Source organism: Cebus imitator, unplaced genomic scaffold (assembly GCF_001604975.1).
Source record: "Cebus imitator isolate Cc_AM_T3 unplaced genomic scaffold, Cebus_imitator-1.0 Scaffold160, whole genome shotgun sequence".
NCBI lineage: Eukaryota > Metazoa > Chordata > Mammalia > Primates > Cebidae > Cebus > Cebus imitator.
In genome coordinates, this window is record NW_016107475.1 from 1097910 (window position 1) to 1123078 (window position 25169).

Here is a 25169-nt window from a genome sequence, read left to right on the forward strand (position 1 = left end):
TGCAGTGGCTCACGCCTGTAATCCCAGCACTTTAGGAGGCTGAGGCAGGTGTATCACCTGAGGTCAGGAGTTTGAGACCAGCCTGGCCAACATGGCAAAACCCCGTCTCTACTATAAATACAAAAAAATTAGCTGGGCGTGGTGGCAGGCGCCTATATTCCCAGCTACTTGGGAGGCTGAGGCAGGAGAATCCCTTGAACCCAGGAGGTGGATGTTGCAGTGAGCCGAGATTATACCACTGCACTCCAGCCTGTGCGACAGAGCAAGACTCCATCTCAAAAAAAAAAAAAAAAGAAAAGAGAGAGAGAGAGAGAGAAAAGAAGATATACAACAACCAACCTGCCCACATCTATGTATCTATATTGCCAGGCAGTTTAAGAGAGCATGGGCTTGGCCCTGGAATGGTCAAATTGAGCTGGGGGGCTCAGGGCAGGCTCCCCAGCTAATTGAGCTTTTTTACTGAACACCAGTGAGACGTGAGAGATGAGTTTGGATTGGAATTCCATTACGGGTTTTCAATAATTAAACATTACATGTTTGTAACCTCATTCTTCTGTATTACTTTTTAAATATTAATCTATTTACATCAGCTGGACTTCCTGCAGCTTGACACGCAGTAAACTGGAGTCACACTGAGATAGACAACTGTGTTCTTAGCTTAAGACATCTCTGATGATCACCAACAGTAAACACGACACAAACCCTCCGTTCAAACCAACCCTGTACAATAATTATCCGCCTTTTAGAAGGTGACTTGTTCCATTTTTTTCAGCACACTCACACATTCCTCATCGCTACACTGACTTTTCAAATTAGCAAGAATCCAAATTAATCTTATCTCGAGAGTTTTTAATGCCCCTTAAGATCACAGGGGCAGGCTGCCCTCTTCAGAAGCAGGGTTAGAAAATGGATGTGGAAAGTAGGTGAGGGTTTCCTTGGAGACTACCCCACACTGCGGTGACACTCCAGCATACAATTCAAAAGCCAGAGCACACATCAAAACCTCATTAAGGGATCACCTGTTTTACACCGTGCCCGCACGCTTTAGGACTTTAGGTGTGTGGGTGAACCCTGCTGCTCTGGAGCCGTCCCTCCTCCTCCCATTTCATCATCCCCGGCGCAGCAGCCCAGCAACTCCCCGGGAGCCCCTCTCAGCTGCTCTGAGGTTCTGCGGCCCCTTCATCCTCTCCCACCACAAACACACGGCACTCTGAGGACACAGAGGCCCTCCCCACGCCTGGATGCAGATGGCGCTGCCCAAGAAGACAGCCTGAGGCCAGGCTTGAGTGGAATAGGGATTCTAGGCCAGGCATGATAGCCAAGGGCTGCCTAAATCAAAGGACTGGGCGAACCGTCGCGGCGAGTGTCGGCTGCTTCGGAGAGTACGGCCCCCACTGTTTCCGCAGTCAAAGTAATCATCAGACCCGAATCCGCGCTCGGCCCCTCGCAGAGAGCGCCATAGAACCCTCTCCGATTTGGTTTCAATTTAAGAATTTTATTCCCTTTTAAGACAAAGCGAGCAGTGCAGACCAGCCGTATTACAAGGCTATTTTAAAGAGCAAAACACCATTTTACTTAATACAAAAAAAATGTAGGATTCAAAGTGGAAAATTACAAGGGAGCTACCCCGGTAATAGAAAAGAGTCCCCAGCTGCCTGCCTCTGCCAGAGAGGAAGCTAGATGTACTGAAAGTTCCAAGAAAATCTTCCTAGATGTTAGTATATTGTTCTATTGTCTTACTTTTCAGAGCTATCAATGGTATATGCAAAATAGCTCAATGCAAACGTCTGTTTTTGTCTCAGAAGGAAGCCTGGGTCCGTGCATATACCATCCAGGCAATGCATGGTGTCCTCAGGGCTGGTCCAGGAAAGCTCAAGTCCTAAAGTTGTGACTGGTGGTCCCAGGAAGCTGAGTGCCTCTTTCCCCATAGAAGAGTTGGCTGTACTAGACTTTGCAAAGGACAGGTAGATCCCAAGAGTGCACAGGAAATGCTCCAGAGGGAAAGAAAAGCTCCCCATTTATTAGAGGCTCCACAATAGCTGAAGCCCCCTCCTCCCACCTTCCATCCTTTTATTTTTCTTTCCTTTTTTTTTTTTTTTTTTGTCTAGAAATATTGTGCCTCAAGTCGTGGGACAGTAGAACGTGCTTTTTAATTTATTTTTATTTTTTGCCCAGAGACAGGGTCTCGCCCTGTCCCCCAAGGCTGCAGCGCCGTGGTGTGATCCTAGCTCACTGCAGCCTTGATCTCCTGGGCTCAAGTGATGCTCCAACCCAGGCTACTGAGTAGCCGGGACTACAGGTGTACACCACCGAGTAGGCCACCATGCCTGAACAATTTTTAAATTTTTTGTGGAGAAGAGGTCTCACTCTGTTGCCCAGGCTAGTCTCTAACTAGTCATCTTCTTTTAACCCAGAGTTTCAAAATCCTTTCCCCTCCATTACTGGAACGGATTGAATTTTGCCTCCTCTTCCTGCCCTCCAGAGGCAGGACTAATAAGCAGAAATCAACCCCAGGGCAGATAGGAACTCTCCCCAGGTTCTCACATTCAGATTTTTCCCTTGGGGAACACACCATCCTTTGAATAATTCCTGGTTTGAACAAAAAAGCAAACACATGCTATAGGTAGACAGAAGTAATTCAGAAGGGGATTGCCCACTGAGCTTTTCACATTTATAAGACAGACTAGAGGCAGGCGAGGGAGAAAGTGAAGCCCTCTCATTTTACCCCATACCCAAAGGCTGTAGTTTCGTCAAGATTATCTCAGCCTTTGTTCCCCTGATTTCCAAGTGACTTGGAAAACTAATCGCTAGAAAATACCTAAAAGCTTAATAAATCTATTGCTTGAAAGTACCCCACTAATATTCAGGCTAAATCTTTCTTTCCTTAATTTTATTTCATTACACCTACCCTAATTATACCCCTTGTTCCGAGCTAAATAAATTCCTTCCTTCCTCTGTGTTTATGTCCTTCAAATGTCTGAAGACCATGATCATGCCGACCACCCAAATCCTCAAACCTCACTAATGTGAGCTGCATGAAATGTAGAGAATAACACAAATAGTCCCCTCGGGTGCTGCAGGCTCCAGCTGGATCTCTCCTGCTTTGCTAGAACCCAAGGTCCTTACTCAGGGAGTGGCTCCATTTTGAGTTCTCTAATTATCAGCATAAAAAGAGAGACGCCAGTAGGTCAGAGCAGTACACAGTTATCAGGAAACATTCAAAATGATGTTCCCACTGAATTCATAACCAGAAGGAGACAAATCCCCAAACAGTAATTAACTCTAAATATTTCAGAAATTTACGTCAATGATGCTTAGTGATCTTTTTTTTTACAAGGAGGGGCATCATTGAAAACAGCTGATACAATAGATCAATACCAAATTCCCTTCTGATACCGGTTTTGCATTCAGCAAATAACAATTCAGCAATTTTTGAAACCTCAGGGTCATACAGCCTGGAGTTGAACTGGCACCAGGGGTCATTTCATTGCACTTTCCAATTGGTGCATATGCTTGGCTGCTCATCTGAGTCTACTGTGATGCTTCTGCCAACGGAGACCTCACTACTTTATAAGAGTGTTCATCGTACTGTTATTAGCCAGACTCTGATCCCGAGAAGAGAACTGCCTTCCTGCAAGCCTTACCCATGGGCCTGACCCTGTCTCTCTCAAAGCCACTTGGCACAACTGCATCTTCCTCCACATGGCAGCCCTTCATAAATCTGGCAACAGCATCATGTGCCTCCTTCCCCTTTTTGTCCCCGGGGTAACATCCTCAGTCACTCCTATTGTCCTTTCATATACATATATTTTTAAGAGATGGGGTCTCACTCTATCGTTCAAGCTGCTTCAACCTACTGGGCATAAGGGATCCTCCTGCTGCAGCCTCCCAGGTAGCTGGAACCACAGGTGTGCACCACACCCAGCTAATTTTTAATTTTTTTGTAGAGATGGGGTCTTGCTATGTTGCCCAGACTGGTCTATAATTCTTGACCTCAAGGGATCATCCCGCCTCAGCCTCCCAAAGTGCTGGGATTATAGGTATGAGCCACTGCACCTGCCCTACTCTACTGTCCTGAAGGCACCATAACATCCAGACCATCATGGGCCAGGCTGCTCCGCCTTACACCTCCATTTCATTCTTCACATGTGATGCAAGATGAAACACAATACACTTCTGAACCTGTACCTCAGAGATCGCTAGAGCTGAGCTTGCAGATTACATGGATGATTTTGTGTTTGTTGAAAAGGCCTCCCCTTCCTCTGCCTTAGGTATTGATATTCTACCTTTGAAGACTGATTTTTTCAGGTTAAAATATTAAATATCCAGGAGTCCCTGTTAAAAATCCAAATATCTCTAAAAGGGGTATTATTTTAAGCTTCCAAAAGCCAGTATAAAATTGATTTATTCAGCAACTTTAGACTTAGCCCTGAATTCTAATCCTGACTTTGTCATTTCCCAGCTGTAAAACTGCAAGAAAATTATTTAACCTCTCTAAACATGAAGGAATTAGTTAAGAAGGTCTTTGGACCTGGAAATTCTTACACAATCACAATCACACATAAGCCAAGTATCTGTGACCTTATAAAAAACAATTTTTTCTTTCTCCCTCTCCTCTGACTTGTGTAATTCTCAGAAAACAGACCTGATTTCTCTACATAAAAGTGGAGTGAGTCATTCCTATATCTAATATCAAGGTAATCATGGAGTAACATAAAACATCTGAGTCCAGACAGTCTAGTCAAGAACAACTGAATGGCTATGTATTTTTAATAAATGGTTTTCTGCCATGCCTTTGAAATATTTTGAAACATCACCTTGAAACGAGGTCAAAGAGAACCCCTAATCTGGAAAGGCATTTTTCTCCTGGGTCTAGTCTTAGGGCCTTTGAGAAACTCTAAATATTGATCTTGGCAGCAGAAATAAGATGTAAGTGGCTATAGCCTTGACCCCTGGCTGGGATGCAGAAAGCTGCAGTAGGGCACACAGCCTCCACCTAGGGTTCTGAGTTCCTGCATAAAAACAGCGCTTGGTCTCTGGAACCTTCAGGACTTCTCAAACTTCGGTGTACATCAGAGCCACCTGGAGAGCTTGTTAAAAGACAGACTGCTGATATTTGCCTGCCAGTGTTCATTTCAGCATTATTCACAATAGCCAAAGGGTGGAAACAACACAAACATCCATCAACAGATGAATGGATAAACAAAACATGGTATGACCATACAATGGAATATTATGCGGCCAGAAAAAGTCTCGAAGTATTCATATATACTGAAACATGTATCAACCTTGAAAACATTCTGCTAGGCAAAATAAACCAGACAAAAAAGGCCACATAATTCCACTTGTATGAAACATCTAGAATAGATAAATTCATAGGGACAGAAGTAGATTAGAGGTTATCTGGGTCTGGGGATTGGAGGGAGTGAGGAATCGTTGCTTAATGATTACAAAGGTTCTGTTTGGGTTGATGAAAAAGTTTTGGAGACAGATGGGGTGATGGTTTTACAACACTGCGAATGTCACTGAACTGTACAGTTAAAATAGAAAATGCTGTGTTTTCTATATATAACCACAATATTAAAAAAAAAAAAAATTAGCCCACAGATTCCAGGGCCTCACTCCCCAGAGTTTCTGGTTCAGTGGGTCTGGGTGGGACACAAGAATCTGCATTTCTAACAAGTTCCCAGGTGATCTGATGCTGCCAGAACTGAATTTTCAAACTGCTGCTCTAAGTCTACAAGGGAGGCTAAACAAACCCTTCAAACTCTCTTCTCATCTTGCTTTGCTTTGCTAATTATCTAGAAAAGTTCAAACTTCTGTGCATGTATACCAAGGTCAACAAGCTGGAAATAACAAAAACAGCTGAGTCTGTCATTCTGCGTTCAGGCCGACCTGAAGCTATCAGTTCTGCCCTTTGGTTTTCTTCCGCCTTTTCTTCTCACTCAGTGTTGAGCCACTGTTGACCATTTGGAATGCCAGTAATTAACGCCTACTCAAGCAGGGTGGAGACAGGTGCAAGTCAGAATGGGCAGTGGAGAAACCAGCCTCCAGGCCTTGTCCTCAGAAATCTTGCCCCAAAAATGTCCAATCTCACTATGCTAATAGTAAATTATTTTCTAATAAGATTTAGAAAAAATGCTTGCTGCTTAAAGTTTCAAAAGAACTTGTGTACCAGGACTCCTGATACTGATCTGGGCAAGATATTCATGAAAGGTATAGAGGATGTAATACATATGTCTCATTTGGGGTCTGGTAAACTGCTCCAGAGCTCAGGTTTCTGGGATTCTCTTTTTTTCACATTCTTGGGTTCACCTCAAGTTCACTAGTTTTCCCAATGGAATTAGTTAACTCCTTCAAATTTAATATATTTTCATTCCTGCTCATTTGACTGTTGCATTTCTACACACACACGCTTAATTGAGCAAAGTGTGGTGGACATTTTCTCTACAGAGATAACGCTGCACAGCTTCTGCACCGGAAAAAACGGCAACCGTGTCACCACATCGAGTGGCCTGACATCAGTGGTTGACATGTAAATAGTCATGGCAACAACATGGGTGAGTCCCAAGCTGGCCTGGCCAGACAGCACATACAGCTGGTCCTCCTGGGCTGAGGGGAAAAGTGATAGCTTTTACTCAGCAAGCAGATAGTGTTGGTTCTTTTCAATTTGCAGGGCTGTCATGTTTAAATATGAAAATGTTGCTTATAGTCAAATGTTAGTGACAGCAGCCTGTGGCGTCTATCATGGTTTGCACTCTTACTCCTGCTAAAAATAGGCTTGCTTTCTCTGGATTCCTTCAAATTCCACATCTGCAGGAAGTTTTTGTTGCTGTTGCTGGCCTTTTCCTTTCTTTCTGAAAGATTACTGTTCTTTGGCTCCGCCAGGGCCCCCTCCTTTTACCCCTCTCTGGGAGAACGCCATTCAGCAGGATAATAAACACCCCAGGCTCAGACAGTCCCACAAAGGCCTCATGTCGGTTCTCAGTTATTAGCACAGGCCTCTGCCTCTGAAGCCTTTAGAGACGAGGGAACTGGGGCAGCTACAAGGGGCAGAACCATTCGACCTTCAGCAGTAAAGAAATGGAGGCTGACGGGGTTGACTGGGCAGGGTGGAAAGCACAATTAGACAGCAAGTCTTCTGGGTTTGGACCCCACTGGGCTGCACCTGCCAAGCAGACAGCCTGCTCCCTCCAGCCTGCCAGAATCATTTTGTTTTCCAGGTATTAAATTCACACTCTACAAATGGTAACTACGGTAATGATGCATTTATTTAAAAATTACCAGTGGAACAAATGTTCAATTCTTCTCAAGGCAGGTATTCAATTGCCTTCATTAATTCCATGGTATGTGTGTGTATATGTGTGTGTGTGTGTGCATGCACACAGAAAAAGAAAGATGGGGAGGGGGTGGGCATGTGGTTGGAGCAAATGGTACTATTGCTTTAGGTATGTTCAGAACCAGCCAAGCAGTCTTGTTTGGAACAAGACCTGAATACTTTGAAATGCTTGAGAGCTTTATAACACATTAGAATCACCTGAAGAGCTTCTCCTCACGCCCCCACTCTTGGGGATTCTGATTCAACTATTCTGCATGGGCTGGGCCTCCATGTGGCACCTGCGAGGACCTTTCACGCAAAGGCCACACATTAGCATGTGGATCCCTGGGCTGCTCAGACCTACTGTGTCCCTTCCTTCCCAGATCACTGCCTCTCAGTCCCTGCTGCCTCTGTGGGCCAGTCCCCTCTAATACACCCTCCTCTTCAGGAGCTAGCAATAATTCTGGCCATGAAACGTCTTACAGGAGACAGTCCAGAGAGGTCCCCAGAAAGGAAGACAGCCAGCTCTGCAGCCCTGGGTGGGCTGTCTTGCTCAGGGAGATCCCAGAGAGCTCTGAACTGAATGAGCACTATGGAAAGGGAAGAATCCATCTCATTCCCCTTCTACTCGCAGCTCCTCCCAAGTGCCTGACACTTGATGCATGCTTGATAGAAGTTTGTGGGAGTGCTTGATAGCACTTTGGGAGGCTGAGGCAGGTGGATCACAAGGTCAGGAGTTCGAGACCAGCCTGGCCAAGATGGTAAAACCCCGTCTCTACTAAAAATACAAAAATTAGCCAGGCACGGTGGTGGGCACCTGTAGTCCCAGCTACTCAGGAGGCTGAGGCAGAAGAATCAGTTGAACCTGGGAGGAAGATGTTGCAGCGAGCCACGATTGCACCATTGTGCTCCACCCTGGGCGACAGAGACTCCATCTCAAAAAAACACACACACACAAAAGAAGTTAGTGTGTCAAATGTTTTCTCAGTTTTCCCCAGAGTTTACAACCTATGTGGCAGTACAGGTGGCCTTCAACTAGTTAAGATGTGACTAAGAAGAGATGGCTGTATATGAGCTCCTATGAAGTGGGCCCTCTATGGGTCCCAACTTGGCTTAAGGAAACTGGAGATCTGCATTTATAGTGGGAAGAGCGGGCCTCATAGAACTGGAAATCCTCGGTCAGGAATGGGTTAAAGAGCACCAGATGACGAAGAGCTGGCAACACTTGGGTAGCACTTTAAGATCATGACCCCATTGCCCAGTCTTGACTTAGTGCTTCGCTCTCAGTTTAGTGCTCCCCTAGGGCTAGTGATGGCCGGTGGGGAGTAGGGCTTCATCAGCAGGCCTTCCTGGAACCTCTGTCCTCTTCCTAATATTTAGGGCTCCTTATGCATAATGGAGCTAGGCTGCCAACAGGTTACCCCTTCACCAGGGCTGCCAACACCAATTACTACCTCAGCCTGAAAGCCCCTCAAGATCAGGCAGGAAGTCCTGGGAAATGTATCAGCTACTGACGTGTTAAGTACAGATTCTACACTATGAGTTGACTTAAGACAAAGAATCTCTGCATTGTGGTCCATGGCTGTTCTGTAATTTCTCCCTACTATCCACAGACACCAACTCATTCTTGGGATTTGCTCAGAAGTAGCAAGTGTAGCCTAAGGGTTTACAACCTGGGGCTTTTCTTGTCTACAAGAGCTATAATTATAAAGTCCTATCTCCTTCAACAGCCTATACATACCTCTCTGAATAGTGGTCTTCAAATAGTAAGGTGGGGTGGGTACTCAGGGGGGTGCAAAGATCATTCACTGAAGTAGGGGAAGAAAATACTAGAATGACTATAGTTACTGTTAATCATTTCTATTTGTGTGAGAATTTATAATTATATGTAGCTACTACAACAGTAGTACATGTATACAATTTACAAATAAGTAAACAGTGTGGGCATGTGCTCAAAAACTATTTCTACTGATGAGGTATGTGATCGAAAACCTGCTGAGATCATGAATCTAAGTGACAGTCTGGCCTCATTTTTACTTACTGAAAGTATCAAATTAGGGTGTCAATAGCTGGGAACATGTTTGATGATACTCCCTAGATTTTTCTTAGGTAGTGGTGGTTCGGGATAGAGGAGTGGTGTTAAAGAATAGATCAAAAGTGGCAGATGTCTCTTGTTTCTATGTCGGGCTAAGGGGCTTTCTAATGCCAAATGGAACAGACTCACTTAATTCCTTCTCTCCAACAGGATGTGATCTGTTCCTCCTTGGGACCCCTCTTTGATACTTTTTACCTTGCTCAAAGCACAGGTCACTATAATTTCTGTTGTCTCTTGAGTTCCTGTCGTATCTGTCCTTAAGGGCAGTCTCTGTCTCTTAACTCATCTCCTGAGGACCTTGCATGTAGCATCAGATGGAGAATACTTGGAAACATAACTGAACCTTTTTAAAAGAGATGTCCATTTCTATAGCCAGGGCACTGGGCACTATGCAGCATGCAGCATTTACCTGGCTTTGGATTCCATAATCAGCAAAAGCTAAAAAATAGCTTTTAAACTTGCCATCCTATGTCAGCCTTCCAAATCATTTTTGCCTTATTTTTGAAATTTCGAAAATTGTAATTCATTTCATTTTTAAAGGAAAAGAAAAAAAAGACATTCTAATACCACACAGCTATAAAAGACATCAGCTCAGAAAGAAAAGAGAATCCTTCCCAAGAAAGAACAGGGACCTTGCACCTCCACATAAAGTATACATCAAGCACCCCCATTTTTCTCATCTCATTCCTCAAGCCCCAGTCCATACATCACCATTGAGGAACCTCGAAGGTGAGGGGAAAAACACCACACAAATTCCAACCAAATCACTGGCAGCATTGTGCTCTACCGGGTGGTCAAAGGTGAGACAAGCCCAGCTCTGAACAAAACCATGATGTATAAGATAGAATATGTTTGTCCCACTTCTCCTTCATCCCTCTGTCTCCTCGTTGGTTATCTATCCTTCCTTCAGGACCCTAGTTCCAGGCAAATGGAAGTCAAAGTGTCAATCAACATAAGGCTCTTACCTTAGATGGCATTCACAACCCAAAGAAAGTAACCTCTAATAGTGGAATTTTGTGTGAGTGGGTAGCCCATCCTTTCCACTTGAGTAGCCCCCCAAATGACAGCATATTCATGGCTACAAACCAATTTTCTTCTCTCTGGAGCTGGCCCAGTAAAGGGGCCCATAGCTCCAGCAACCATTAGGATCCTGGACTGACACACAGCATCTCCTACCTGGTAAAGGGCAAAGCTCTGTATGGAACCCCATGAAATGCTGATATGGTTAATTCTATATTTGAACTGAAAACAATGCTATAGCCCCCAAATATAATTATACTGAATATATTGCATGTGCATAATCAAGAAATCCTAACCTCAAGCCACATACTGCTCACATGCACACAAAAGGCTGCTGAACTACACATGATCAGCTCTTTCTGAGTTCAGCAGTGTGCATTTTTTCCTATTGCTTATTCAGTTTGATAAGTGCTAGCATATGCTTGCTACAATAGGTACCAGGTGCCAAATGCGTAAGAAAAAGTAGGAGAGAAACTCTTAAATGGAAAAAAATTATATTCATTAACTTAATTTTTTCTGCAACAATGCCAGCATTTGACATCAGCAGCAAAGCACGAGGGGCCAGCTGGAGGCGCACCAGTGTTCCTTGGGAGCTGAATGATAACAGACCAGAATATTTCATGTTGGGCCTGTCCCAGAAATTCCAGGTGGCCGCAGACATGATCCTTTAAGTTACTGTCCACTTCCTGTTGTGCAACAAATTGTCACCAATTGCCTGAAAAGAATCAGGACACATTATCTGACCAGTGTTTGTTCTGCTGTGGGTGGGGTATGGAAGGCAGACTGGGAACTGTAGCTGGAGCCCCAAGTCCTCTCCGTGATTTATAGTGGGACAACAGGCGGAACATTTAAAACCAGGTGTCCTGGAAAATGTACAGAAGCCATATCAATAACATCACCCAGAGCACGTCCCTGGGACTGGACTTAGGGTCAAATGTTCACCAGCCCCAACGCTTTGCTTCACACACCTTCTACCCAGTCCCCTTTCTCAGGGGAGATTCTCTCCCAACAATAGGGGAAACACAAGGCCAAGGAGACTACCAGGCACAAAGCTCCCTCACCTGTTCAAGGGAGGGGGTAGCGACAAGCTCAAGTTGGGCATCACTATAGGTGGTTTCTTTGAAGGCAGAGGGTGGAGGCTGGGATGGCCCCTTGCTATCTCTTCCACAGCACACATTCATCTGCCTGCGCAGAGGGAGGCCAGCCAAGCCCAGCCTCCCTGGTTCCTGTAAGCAGAAAGCAAGGTGGGAGGAAGAGAGGATCCCAGTGAGGGTGCTGCCACCCCATCCCCCACCCACACCTTCAATGTAGGAACACCCTCTTTTTCTTCCAGAAATTAAACAATAGAGCCCAAATTCCAAGCACACAAAGGCAGTTTGGGATTTAGATATCTATGAGCTGCCTCACCTTTTCTCCCTCAGTTGGAGCCCTAAAGCTCGGACATCAAATACCTAGAGGCAGTGAAGTAGGGGCCTGAACTTCCTGGGGAGCTGTGTTCCTTGAATGCGGCATCCTTGCTGCACCCCCACTGCCACCCACCCCCAAGCTGTTCCTTTTTTGTGATTCCAGCAAGACATTCTCTCGGCTGTGGATAAGAAGTCTATCTAGGGGCCAGGCACAGTGGCTGACACCTGTAATCCTAGCACTTTGGGAGGCCAAGGTGGGTAGATCACCTGAGGTCAGGAGTTCGAGACCAGCCTGGCCAACATGGTGAAACCCCCTCTTTACTAAAAATACAAAAATTAGCGGGCATTGTGATAGGTGTCTGTAATCCCAGCTACTGGGAAGGCTGAGGCAGGAGAATCGCTTGAACCCAGGAGGCAGAGGCTGCAGTGAGACGAGATCGCACCACTGTACTCCAGCCTGGGAGACAGAACGAGACTCCGTTTCAAAAAAAAAAAAAAGAAAACTATCTGATGTACATCATATGTTTCTCAATGGCAATGAAAAAGTTTGAGGTAGGGAGTGTGAATGTGTAGTGGGTGTGTGACCTATATTGATAAGGAGTTCACTGAAGCTGTCCTAAGCTTACAGGGTAAAAATCATCATCCCCTAGCCTAGAGCTTCTCCAACTTCAGTGTGCACAAGAATGCTGTGGCAATACCATTAAAATGCAGCTTGGATTCAGGAGGTCTGGGTGGGACCTGGGATTCTGCATTCTTAACAGAGGCCCAGGCAGTGTCCCCACTGCCAGTGAGTGGGCCACATTTTGAACAGTGAGAGGCTACAGACAACCTGGACAGGAAAGATCAGGCCACGGCCACGAGAGCTGTATGTTGTGAATCTTGAACCAGGGCACAGGGTCTGAGGAAAGGTTTGGGTTTTGTTCACCGAGCCAGAGGCAGTCTGGGGGTCACACTAGGATGCCGAAGATTCATGCTTCCTAGGACATTCTCAGAGTGGGTCCCAAACTCAGCTTCTGAGGACACATTGCTGGTAAACTGGATCAGCTGAAGCTACTACCGTACTCAAATCTCTTTTCTCCCAGACCAGTGGAAATCAGTGTTAATGCACTGATTTTGCAAATTTGTTTTCTGCCTACATATTTTCTTTCCTTTAATTAGAAGCCATAATCTCTTGTTAGGATAATGGCAGTTAAGAGGCTGAGCCCTGAACCCCAGTACATCTTGGGACCCCACTTCAGCTTGCAGGCCCCATGGGGGCTTGGAGATGGGGTTGCCTGATCTTTAATATTCTGGTACAAGTATCAGCCCTCCTTTGACTTGCACTATTCCCACTGGGACTTTGAAAAAGAGATATTGTAGTATGTATATAATATATGAGAACAAAAGGGAAATGTATCCAGAGAATACAGGAAGCATCAAGGCTGTCTTGTTGATGACTAATCCGTTCAGCAACAGAACTTGAGAGAAATTTCAGCATGGGGGATGAACATGCAGAGTGGAGGGGAGAAGAGGTAGAGGGCTCTGAGCAGGCTGACAGGTGACTGGGACCTGAAGGGAAGGCCAGGGAGAAATTCCAGGGGCCAGATGGCCAAAGAATTTTTATGAACTGAAAAGTCATATTTACTTTTAAAATTTTCATAGTGCTGTGACATAAATGCCCTTCACTAACTTGAATCTTCAGCGAAATTTGCTGCATGTAACATGCATGCAGGCACCCATGAAGACGCACACACGCCATTGCCTGCTTAGAGATTCAGAGGCTCCAAGGTGCTGACACAATTTCCAGGTCTGGGTCCAGAAAACTCACCCCGCTTTAGGGCCAACTTGAAGGGTGTTATTATGCCACGTCACTGGGGATACCCTCACAGGCATACTGCAGTAAAGGTCCAGAGACCCTGCCTGTCCCCTGACCTCACCTTAGCTTCCAAAGAGAAGGAGGTGGGAGGGGAGACAGGTAACAATGCGGGGGGCAAAGGGGATGGGATGTGGGTAGAGGCAGGGTAGGGGCAGAGGTGGGATAGAGGGTATGGGGTGACTAGGGGGTGGGGGCAGGACCCACTCTTCATAAAACATAAAAGGAGTGGCCATGTCTCTAGAACAGGATGAGCAGTGAAACAAAATTACATCACAAGACAATAACCACAGCATGCATAAACAAGAATTACCCAAACTCACTAGGCAAGGATTTATCTCACAGACCGAAGCTGCTGTATCTGCTAACGAGCATTCACAAATGACAAAACCAACAAGCAAGTGGCAGAGGAATACTCATAGAACACCAGAAATAGTCAATCCTGCTTAGACAGCTTGATTATATATTTGTGAACCTGTTGGCTCTTGTTTAGGACTTTTATTTCATATGTGTATTAAAGATGGCAAAAATTACTCTCAGTTCACATCATGGGGATTAAATATGTCAATAATTCACGGCATTCTCAAAAGAGTGGCACCATTTCCAAATGCTGGGCCGCCTGAACTCACTTGAAGACCACTGATTTATGAAAACAGACAAAATAGGTGAAATAGAGAAGGCTTTGCAAATCTTGGGACATATGGTCATCACATGATAGCCAAGGTGCACATGTCTGCGAGTATAATGCCACCAACAAAGAATGCCCCCAGTTACAGCCCTGAGTCCCAAGCCAGGGAATAAAAAAACTTTCCCATGGAGATCCAATTGCTCACTCCAAAGTTATTTCCTTCCCCTTCATTTACTGAAAATTATTGCAGGGGCTGGGGGTTTGGGTAATTCTAGGTCCCCAAAGCATGACAGGCACCCTCTGAGTCTAGCCCTGCTTTCCCAGAAACTCATGAAGAGACCTCATCGTATCTTACATCTCAGGGAAAAGGGGACTGTTGTGGATATGCTAGCTTAGTGCATCTCTCTGAGCACAGAGGCTTCCTTCATGCCCCCAAAGTACTTTTTGGGGGGCTTCCATTACATGGTACTTTAGCTGCTTTTGAGACAGTTTTCCACTGTGTTTTAAAAGCCAGTCCTGGCATGTCTGTAAACATCAGTTCATATTCCTGGAATAAATCCTTTTTGTGTTCCATCCTACTACCCACAGGGGTACAGATGGCATGTTTTATGTGGCGGCCACTATTTACAATTCAACCCCATGGAGGCCCATGAGATGCCACAAACGTAGCCCACACAGGAAGACAGCCCCTTGGGCAGAGACATTTGTCCCGACAGGCCAGGAATGCCAGGAAAGGACACACCTTGAAAGTACACGGGGTGCCTCTGCCACTGACTCCCATTCTCTGTTCAGGGCATCCCCAGAAGGCACACTGGGAGGCACATTTTGCCCAAGTGTCAGCGGAGTATGCATGGCCAGTGGCCGTAGCAGAGAAAACAGCACACAAAATGCCCAAAATTGGCTGCAGAGTTTAAAACATCAACAAAGCAAATCCTTCCCGACCAGGAAGGCTTACCACATTCATTTGCATGTTCATGAGCATCTGCTAGCTCAGTATCAATGTATCCTTCATTCTCTTCTGATGGACAGCCATTAATCACAGCAGATCTGCCCTTGTCAGTACCTCAATAAACGGATAATGGAAGCAGGGTTTTTTTTGTTGGGGAAGAGGGAGGGAAGGGGAGAAGAATCACTTTACTCAGAAGAATATTGTGAAGAAGCCCACTGCTGCCTCTGTCTCAGACTAAGTTAGCATTTGCTGAAAATGTCAACAGATTGCTTCTTGAGTTTGAGTTGTGCAGACATCAAAAGCTTATGTTGCTTAAAATCACTTGGTTGGTTTAGGCATTTAGAATGTCTCTATGTAATCTGGATTAAGAGGTTCTTGTTGGGTTTTACTGGTTTAGCATAAATCAGGACATAACTGGAATAGACCCCTTCACATAACTGGAGCCTTTAGGCCATTAATGAAAGAAAATTTGCTCTTTGTTTGTGTTGCATTTTTAGTGGATTCTCCTTCCTTCCTTCTTCCTTTCCTTTCTTTTCTTTTTTTTTTTTTTTTTTTTTTTTTTTTTTTTTTTTTTTTTTTTTTTAACGCGGCTTAGTTGCTATGCAGAGGCTTAGCGCTCCTGCATGAGGATCAGTTCCAGACTTTGGTTTGATTTGAAACAAGCCAAGCAAATTTGCCTGAATGTGATTTCAAAAGGTTTTCCTATTTTCCTATTTCTCTCATCACGAGATTGAAGGAAGCTGAGAAGCAAGTCACTATTTGAGTTCAAATAAAGCTGGTCTGATTTTCTCAAGTATTTGGTATGATTCAGTAGACATTGTTCAGATAGACAACGCCTGCTCCTCTGAAACACTGCACTAGCTCTCCAATCTGGACTGAGTCTGAGGAAGCTAATTTCAAAAGGCAGATTACTTGTAATTGCAGATGAAATATTTTTCTTCCGTTTTTACTTTTGTTTCAGTCTTTCTTTTACCCATTCTGTATGTCATGTGGACTAGATGTGACTCAAAAAGTTAATGGAAATTGCTCTCATCTTAATTTAGGAAAAAAAGAGAAAGAGAGAGAGCGATGAGTGTAATTTGCAGATCTGAGCACAGGTCATTACAGGTGTGTTATAGTAGTGTATTCATGAGCCCCCTGGGACAGGCAAGCTGAGCTATCCAATAACTTTTTTAATGTGTAATTACACACCATTGGACTATAATTGATTAATTGAAAAGAGAATGTAGGCAGATGTGAGGGCAAGACTTCTGCTGCTCATTAAATGAATATGTCCTTGCTTCTCTTTAATAAATTAAGTGGAACTACTCAAAAGCAATTAAGTCAGTAGTGAAATTCATTAAATTTTAAGTAATTATTGGTATTAAATTCTGCAATAAAATTCAAGACTTTATATAGTTCCATTTCAAAAAGAAGTATGATTATTCTATGGGGTCAATTTAGCAGAATGGGGGTTCCAAAGAAAACTATATATTGGACCCACTGATATTCTGTGTGGAAATCACACACAGAGAGAAAAAGACACAGAAGGGGGAAGAGGCTCTGGAAGCACTGCCTGCCCTGCTAGACCAGCTAGAGCAAATGTGTCACCTAAATTCAGGAATGTAGTCATGTTTCCAAAGTAATTTCCAAAGTGTTTCTTTCATTTAAAATTCAATCTAGTTTCAAAAAGATGACAAACACTTACTTTTAAACCTAATGTCTTGACTACAATATTTGATACCTTCTCTAGTAGCTAAATTCAAACATACACATGAATACGGGGAGTTGAGAACAAATTGGAGAAAATTCTTTCCAGGCCCTACTCTCATATGGAAATAAACCTGGGCCACTGGGGTATGGGGAGAGGACGAGATTGCAGTAGTTCCGAGAGCTGTCAGAGCCCATAGGTGGCTGCCACAGCTTCTGCTTCTATTCATTCTGCCCAAGAAACTCCACAACTCAGAAGTAATGTCAGAGAGAAACTCAGCTGAGCCAATGCTGCCGCATTCCAGACATTCCTGACAACTCCCTAGACACAGGAGAGACCTTGGAGTCTGGGCTGAGTGTGGGAAATTGCCAAGAGAGAGCTGCAACGGTATGGTTTGTCCATTCATTCATACAGTCAATATTTCTTGGGTGTCTAGTCAAAGGCTTTATTAAGATAATTTTATACACATTATATAATTTAACAACATAATTTAATAATATAAAGTAAGTATATAATGATCTTGTAAAAACTAGGGGTTGAAATCTGTAAAAATCTAGTTCATTTCATGCTCATCCAAAATGATTTTGTGCCCTGCACACAGTAGGCACCCAATAAAAGCTTGCTAACTGGATAGATGGAATTGATGATGTGGATTTTGTGGTAAACATCATGGTATATAGCACTTGCAAAAAGTTCTCTATTTAATTTATGGAAAGTAATACTTTAGTCAGGATAAACCTAAGAGCAGATGATAATGGCAGCTGAGACTGAAGGAGAGCTGATTCTAAGGCCCTTACACCCAGACTTCAGCTCCAGCCTCAGTGTCCTTAACAGTCCTGTCATTTCTTTCTTGCAATAGAAAACTTAAAATGTAAACCCATGAATTGCGGTCCTTTTTTTTAAAAACAGTAGATTCAACCACACATTTTTTTAAAACTTGTATTTCAAAATCTAAACATAACTTTGCATGGTTAGTTTCATCATCTAAAAGGCAATCCTTGTATTGTCATTGTTTGCAGGGGCTAACACACGAATGAAGTGAGACTCAGTCTCCTAGCGGCAAGGCGGCAGGGCCACTGCATCCTGGAGGCACAGTCACATCACGGGCCCTGTGAGAGGCCCCACGCTGCAGCCTTGAACAGACACAGCATGTAGGGAGGTATGTGGCTCTTCCCATTCCCGTAGGAGGAAAGGCATTTTACATAGACCCTAATTCCTGTTGGAAAAGAAAAATTCCAATCCTCACACACATTGTAATTTTAGAAAGCATAACTAAAGCTAAAACTAAATTAGACAAAATAGATATATTAAGCTCAGAAAGAAAAAAGCCAGGACAGGGGAAAGACATTAGGTCTCAATTTCTGTTTGCATGTTTTCTTACCATAATAAGCAGCTTATTGTCCCACAGCTCATTTTAATCTCGAACATGACCTTGATAATCTGTGTATGGGCAGCCCACTATTTCAAAGAGGAGCTCTAATCAAGGGGAGATGCTCTTGAGTTTTGACTAAATGACATTTTGCCCATATTCTTGTGGATTTTTGTTTATTTGTTCATTTTTACAACTGAAAAAATTCCAAAATGTATTCCAGACATCTAAGCCAGAAAAAAGGAAAACTGATTTATCAAATCAATAAGTACCTAATTGACATATTCTGAAACTTATCACCATATGAACAAAAAAGATGACCCCAAAAAGTGGGTGGTTATGTTTGTTTTCAAAAGAAAGTCAGGATTTTAAATAGTCAGGTAATTAGAATAATTAAGGGATGTGGGATTTTAAGAAATTTAATTTGGAAGATTAGCAACCACCTTTTTTTTCTCAAAACTCATCTTATGTTAATCCAATGTTCTACCTTTATAAACCCAGCAAATTAAATAAAATGTTTTTTATTTGATGAAGATCTTGAATATATTTAGGATTATTATTAGATAAATACCAGTTCTCTGTCTAGAGTCCTGTACATGTGCAAAATATAAAGAATAAGCTAAATCCATATGATTGAAAGCTGTATATCATAAGATTCTTCATTTTTAAAAACAAGGACTCAGACTACTCATATGAGTTTTATTTGTTAATATTTCCTTCTTTCTCTTAAAAATTGACTACAAAAGGATTTCTCTTTATTAGTTACATTTTATTGAACACTTACTAAACGACAACCACACTACATATATTATCTCATTTAGCTTTTACAGCAACCTTAAGTGGCACATAAGGTTATTCTTTCTGTTTTACAGATGCAAAAACTGACCATCCCAAGGCCACAAAGCCAGTAACCCACATAGCCAGGAAGTGATTCCAGGACATATGCACTAGGTGGTCTCTATGCTGTTTTCAGAGGGAAGGGGTTACTGCATTCCTCGTACTGGAGACTCTATCCACATTTAAGAATCTTTCTTGCATTTTTATAGTTTAAATCATACTGATCCCTGAATCACTCTGGATCACAAATATTTTTAAACTTCAGTTGCTTTCTTCTACTTTGATCTTGTTTTTCCCACTGCACACAACTAGTTACTTAAAACTGTTATCCAAAATCTAAATTTACAGGAAAATTAGCTTGAGATGAAATCTTTGCCAGTTATTTATATTAAGATGGTCATAAAAACTTGATGACCAACATTTTTGGACAGTTGTTTGCAGAGTCATTTTCTTGCCTTTCCAGCTGTTATAAGTCTTTGTCCGCCTCACAGCGTGCCTGGACTGCTCTAACCACCTTCTAGAAGTCTCCTTGCTCCCCTCTGCCAACCTATGAAAGCAGTGCTTTCACAATAGTACTTCCTGGCTCAGGTACCTAACAGAGATCCCTGTAGCCAACACACCAAACGTAAAATTAGCTGCTTAGCTGTTACTGTTTTTATTAACTGACCACAACCTACCAAATTAATTTTATTCTCGCCATTCACAAAATGATGCTAGCACAGGCAGTTTCCCAACTAGCCCCCATATGCATGATGCATACCCCCCTCATCATGATTCCACATCTTCTCTTTCTCTGGGATGCCCTTCCATTGCTACCTACCCTCCAAGGGCCAGCCCAACCTTCATCTCCTCCGCAGACCTATTCCTGATGACTCCAGGCCATCATTTCTTCCCTATCAAATGGCCTTTACTTCCTTATTGCATGCATACCTATTTTCATATGTGTTTCTCTTGTCTAATCACCATGCCACCCCATTTGGCACTTTACTATACACTGGAAGTACACTGTTCATATAAGCATAGTTTGTAAACTTTTTTTTTTAGTTCTCCTTGTCTAGCCCAAATTTGTAAACTTCTTATGAGAGGGATGCACATTTTACATCACACTTTGTTTGTACTGCAACACATGACTTTTAAGCCTAGCCCTGGGGAGACAGTAGGTACCTAAAATATACACGTCAATTGAAAGACAAATGTCTTCAAAATGTGGGTCACACCCCCCCCATAACCACCCACTCTCATGTGAATTCTACTTTTTGAGATGTATCCATGACATTAAACACCCAGACTTTTTTTTAAGGCTTTAAATCTCTATAGATACTGTCTTCATGCACTGTATACAAAAGAATAAATTAGAGCTATAAGAAACAACTCAGACCAAATAAACCAGGGAGAATACATCCCTTGAGAAAAAGTCTTTTTGGTTTGAATTATCAAGACTGGCTGTCTCCACTGATGCAGCTCAATTTTCAACTTGGCTGATCTGATGACAGTCAGAACATTGTTTAAAAATCAAAACGCATGAAGGCTAAGGAAAAATGAAAATAAAAATTCCATTACAACTTAATTTTTCCATGTTATATATTTTTATGTATTCGTATGTAAACATTAAATTAGTATAGAAAAAATACTGCATAAATGTTTGAGATGAGTTAAATGCCATAGACTGATAAATGCTTCAGTAATGCTTTTGTTTATTTTCCTTTTCCTATGTATAAATACCCAAATTTCTACATGGGATATATAAATCTGCCCTCATATATTGTATTTTCTATGTGTATCTACCCAATAATATTGCATCTTTTCAAAATTCAAGCTAGCTGGCAAGTATATAAATATTTCCCTAAGCCAAAAATGGTGTTTCACTGGGAGTATCTCTACACAATTACCAGACAATTTGGAACTTAAAAGCATCACTGACTGAAATAGCTATATAATGAAGGGCCCCAAATATTTCATGTATCTTAGTATCTGAATACTTTTTATGTGAAAGCCTTATCCTAGCTCATATTCAATATTCAAACATTGCCTCCCTTCCCATCTCAGGTTTTGCCACTTAAAATGTTTATGTGTTTCTTTTTTCCTCCCTGTTCACATAGAGAAATGTATATACCACATCCTGCTACAATATCACAATCAGGTTAAATTTTCCATTCAAAGGAAACCAAACTAAAACGAGATCAGAACACCAAAAAACAGCAGAGTATTTCACATGGTAAGTCTGAAGCATAACTTTCCCTATACAATTTGATATACTGAATCTGGATTATAAAATTCTAAAGTATAGGTAATATGCCTATATGTACTTTGTCTGTTCTGTAGATTGGGTACCTCTCTAAGAGATGGTGGCAGTGGTGGAGATGGATAAGGGCATCCTAATCTATAGAAACATATTTTATCCTAATGAAATCTATAGCTTGTTTTATTGAGAGAGACAGAGAAAGAGTATTGCTCATCTACCAGTGTATCTACATGAATTTTCAAGAGAAATATTGATGGATATGCAATCCAAAATAGAACACAAAGCAATTTTCTGGATAATTAAGGTAAAAGTAAAGTTTCTTATTTTAAACCCAGATTATCTGGGGTATGTCTTAATTGATTTAACATTTCACTTTCAAGAATGAACAAGCCATCTATCAGCTGCACTGAAGGAAAAGTGAACAGCATTAAAATGCTCAGCCAAGATAGCCAGAGGCCAACCTCCACCCACCTCACCAGTGACTGACGTGCAATCCAGAACCAACTCATAACCATTTCATTTTTACCTGAACTAGAAGCAGGAAGATATGTTATTGCATACATTCATTCAACAAATAATTCTTAAGTGTCCACCTCCATGGTTCATTGAATCTATATCACCATTGGTTGTTACAATGCCATTATTTTAATACCACAGGGAAAAAAAACCTGGCAATTAAACAATGACGGGTCATCAATTGTAATACATGACTGCCATTTCTGAGATATTAAAATGTTAGGGGGGAAAGTGCCTCTCAGAATTCATGAAAAATGGTGTGAGCTAAGCATGGTTCTCAGGGATCCAGCAATGAACAAGAGAGGCAAGGCTCTTGACACACAAAGCTGTCAGCCAGGGTAGACTCATCTGGAATTAAAAGAGATTGGGTACTGTTCTCTAGCAAAAGAGTTCCTGGTAGCATGTAGCTCTCCAGAAAGAGGCCAGAAGAGTAGGAAGTGTACAAAAAAATACAATTAGGAAAGATGTTTTAAGCCAAAATGCAATGAAATACATTATTTTGAAGAATCTTGTTTTCCTGAACCTGCTCATTTGAAGCTTAACCATGGGCTGCTATTTTTTCTTCTCTTTTAAAATTCCCTCTTACCAGTCCTCCCATCTCTAATTTCTTGCCTCTCATATTACTTGCATATGTCACTCTTCTCCACCTCTAATTTTTTTTTATACTCTTTTCCTTTTTCTCTCAAGAGATTTTCATTAGCTTGTTCTTCTAAACATAAACTAAGCACATGACTGAATATGATTGATATTAGTTCTGGCTGGTTACTGGTACACTTTAATATTGAAAATTGATATCCTATCTGATTTCCTGGTTTTGCTTGATATGTGATCTATAATTTCCTTGAAGCCACTGGAGGTGAATTCTCTTTGGTATTTTAGGTAATTGTTCAGTTCTAGTAATTAAAACAATGAAGGAGGATGTGACTGACCCCCATAGGCTACTTTATGGCCAGAAATCTCAAAAGAAATAGATCTATTCATTCTGAGGAATACAACCCTAACAAACCAAAATAGTTCAAGCTTCTTTTAAATGGCCCTAGTGATCCTAAAAAAGTTTTTTTAAAAAGCATCAAAATCTATGGCAGTCAGATTTTTAAAAAGACACTTGAATGTTTATATCACATTGAAAAATGTATTTTCTATAGTCTAGAGCTATTCTGTTAATGTCCCAAGTCTACCAAATTAAAAACTACATACCTTGGCTCTGTTCCCCATAATTTATTATGCACTGGAATCTGCAAACATTGCCATGACTTTCTGAATAAATTGCCCTTCCTCACATTCCCCATAGATGTTCTTTCTGGCTTCAGAATTCTACCAAAGAATTGTTACTATAAAGAAACTAGAAACAGTCTTTCTGAATTAATTTCTTAATCCCTTCACTCTACAACCATAGACTGCACTCCTTCTCTGACCCTGGAATGTAAAAATGTATAAGACCTGGCCCCTACCCTGAGAAGGCAGTGGCATGTGTTGGCCTGAGCACAGGCATGGGCGTTTGGTCGGAGATGTGGGTCAAGCTCCGGCTCTGTGCCTGCTCACTGAGCCTCCTGCCCTCCCCCAGGGCAAGGAGTATCCCATCTCTGCATTTTAATTTCCCCACTTCTAAAATGGGAACAGCAATATCTACTTAGAAAAGTTACCGTGAGAATAAAGGGCCTTAAAAGGGATCACATCACACGTTCATTGGAAGTACCTCACAAAGGAGGATTTCTTGTCTCCTTCCCTTAGCACAGTAACAGAGGCACACCCATTTGCTTTTTCCTTTGCTTTGCATTCATGTTCTTAGTTGCATATTTTAAGATAAAAAATTTTACTATTAAATGGTTAGGCAGAATGAAGAGGTCTGGCCAGGACCACGTAAAGAGTTTTCTTTGAGTCTTTTTTGTTTTTTAAGCTTAGTGCTAAGAATTATCTTTGTGCTTGTCCTCTTCATTGTTCAAAAGAAAATTTTGTGGGTTTTTCATGCATATGTGCATATGTAAAACTTTCAGGTACGCTGTTGCTAGTAAATTTGGCCAAGTAGTAGTCTATGATGTACTGGAAAGCCAGCAACCTTGGAATATAAATCATCATAATCATAATCACAGCAACACTGACTGAGTGCCAGTTGTTTACCAAATACTGTTCTAAGCATCTTACAGGTAGTCGTTACTTAGACCTCAGGCCAACCCTGCCCGATAGCTACTAGCGTCCTCATTTCACACACTAGGATGCAGACACACAGAGATTCAGTGATTTGGGCAAGGCTACACAGCCAGTGGGTGGGGTGGAGATTTCTGCATATGGACAAAATAATCTGGCTTAAGAGTCCAAGTTTTTCACTGCAACACAATACCATTTTTTGGAAATTTGAGATTCTGCTCCAAAAAGGTATTCAGATATTGCAGTACTTCATAAGTCAGCAACATTTGCTATGTTGCCAACAAGTACCTCTAGTTCCCTGGTTATAAAAAGGCAAGTGGATAGATGTTCAACCCTTTCTCTGAAGTTCTTTTACCCAAATTAAAATATTACATTTGAGTTTTTATCCAAACAAATTGGGAAGAGATTCAAGGTGAAGAATAAAGACAAGTATTCCCATCATAGGCCTCAACATTTTGTTTAAACTAATGCATCCTTCTAGCTCCATTTTATTAATAATAAGACTACTTCATGCCTGTAATCCCAGCACTTTGGGAGGCTGAGGCGGGCAGGTCATGAGGTCAGGAGATTGAGACCATCCTGGACAACATGGTGAAACTCTGTCTCTACTAAAAGTACAAAAATTAGCTGGGTGTGGTGGTGCGCACTTGTAACCCCAGCTACTTGGGAGGCTGGGGAGGAGAATAGCTTGAACCCAGGAGGCGGAGATTGCAGTGAGCCGAGTTCATGCCACTGCACTCCAGCGTGGAGACAGAGTGAGACTCCATCTCAAAAAAAAAAAAAAGGACAACTAGTTGTTGAGCTTTTATTACGTGCTAAGTATACTAAGTGCTTTATATACATGAACTCATTGACTGCTCAAAACAACCCTATGAGGTAGGCAGGTGCTATATTTATCCTCATTATACTGATGAAGATGCTGAGGCTCAGGAGGGTGAGAAACTTGTCCAGGGTGCACAGCTAGCACATCTGCAGAGAAGGGATTGCGACTCCCCCTCCTATCCACCAGACCACAGTGCTTCCCTTGGAGAACACACAGTCTTCCATACCTCCTTCTGGCTCCAAGAATCACTGTGATGGACTGAGTAAGAAGCCAGCACAA

General features: G+C 42.3%; 1 protein-coding gene across 3 annotated transcripts in view; it reads right to left on the minus strand.

Annotated features, from left to right (window-relative positions):
- The window catches only part of LOC108314726 (sine oculis binding protein homolog), a 167636-nt gene that overhangs the window by 41512 nt on the left and 100955 nt on the right, over positions 1-25169 (minus strand). The window lies entirely within an intron of this gene.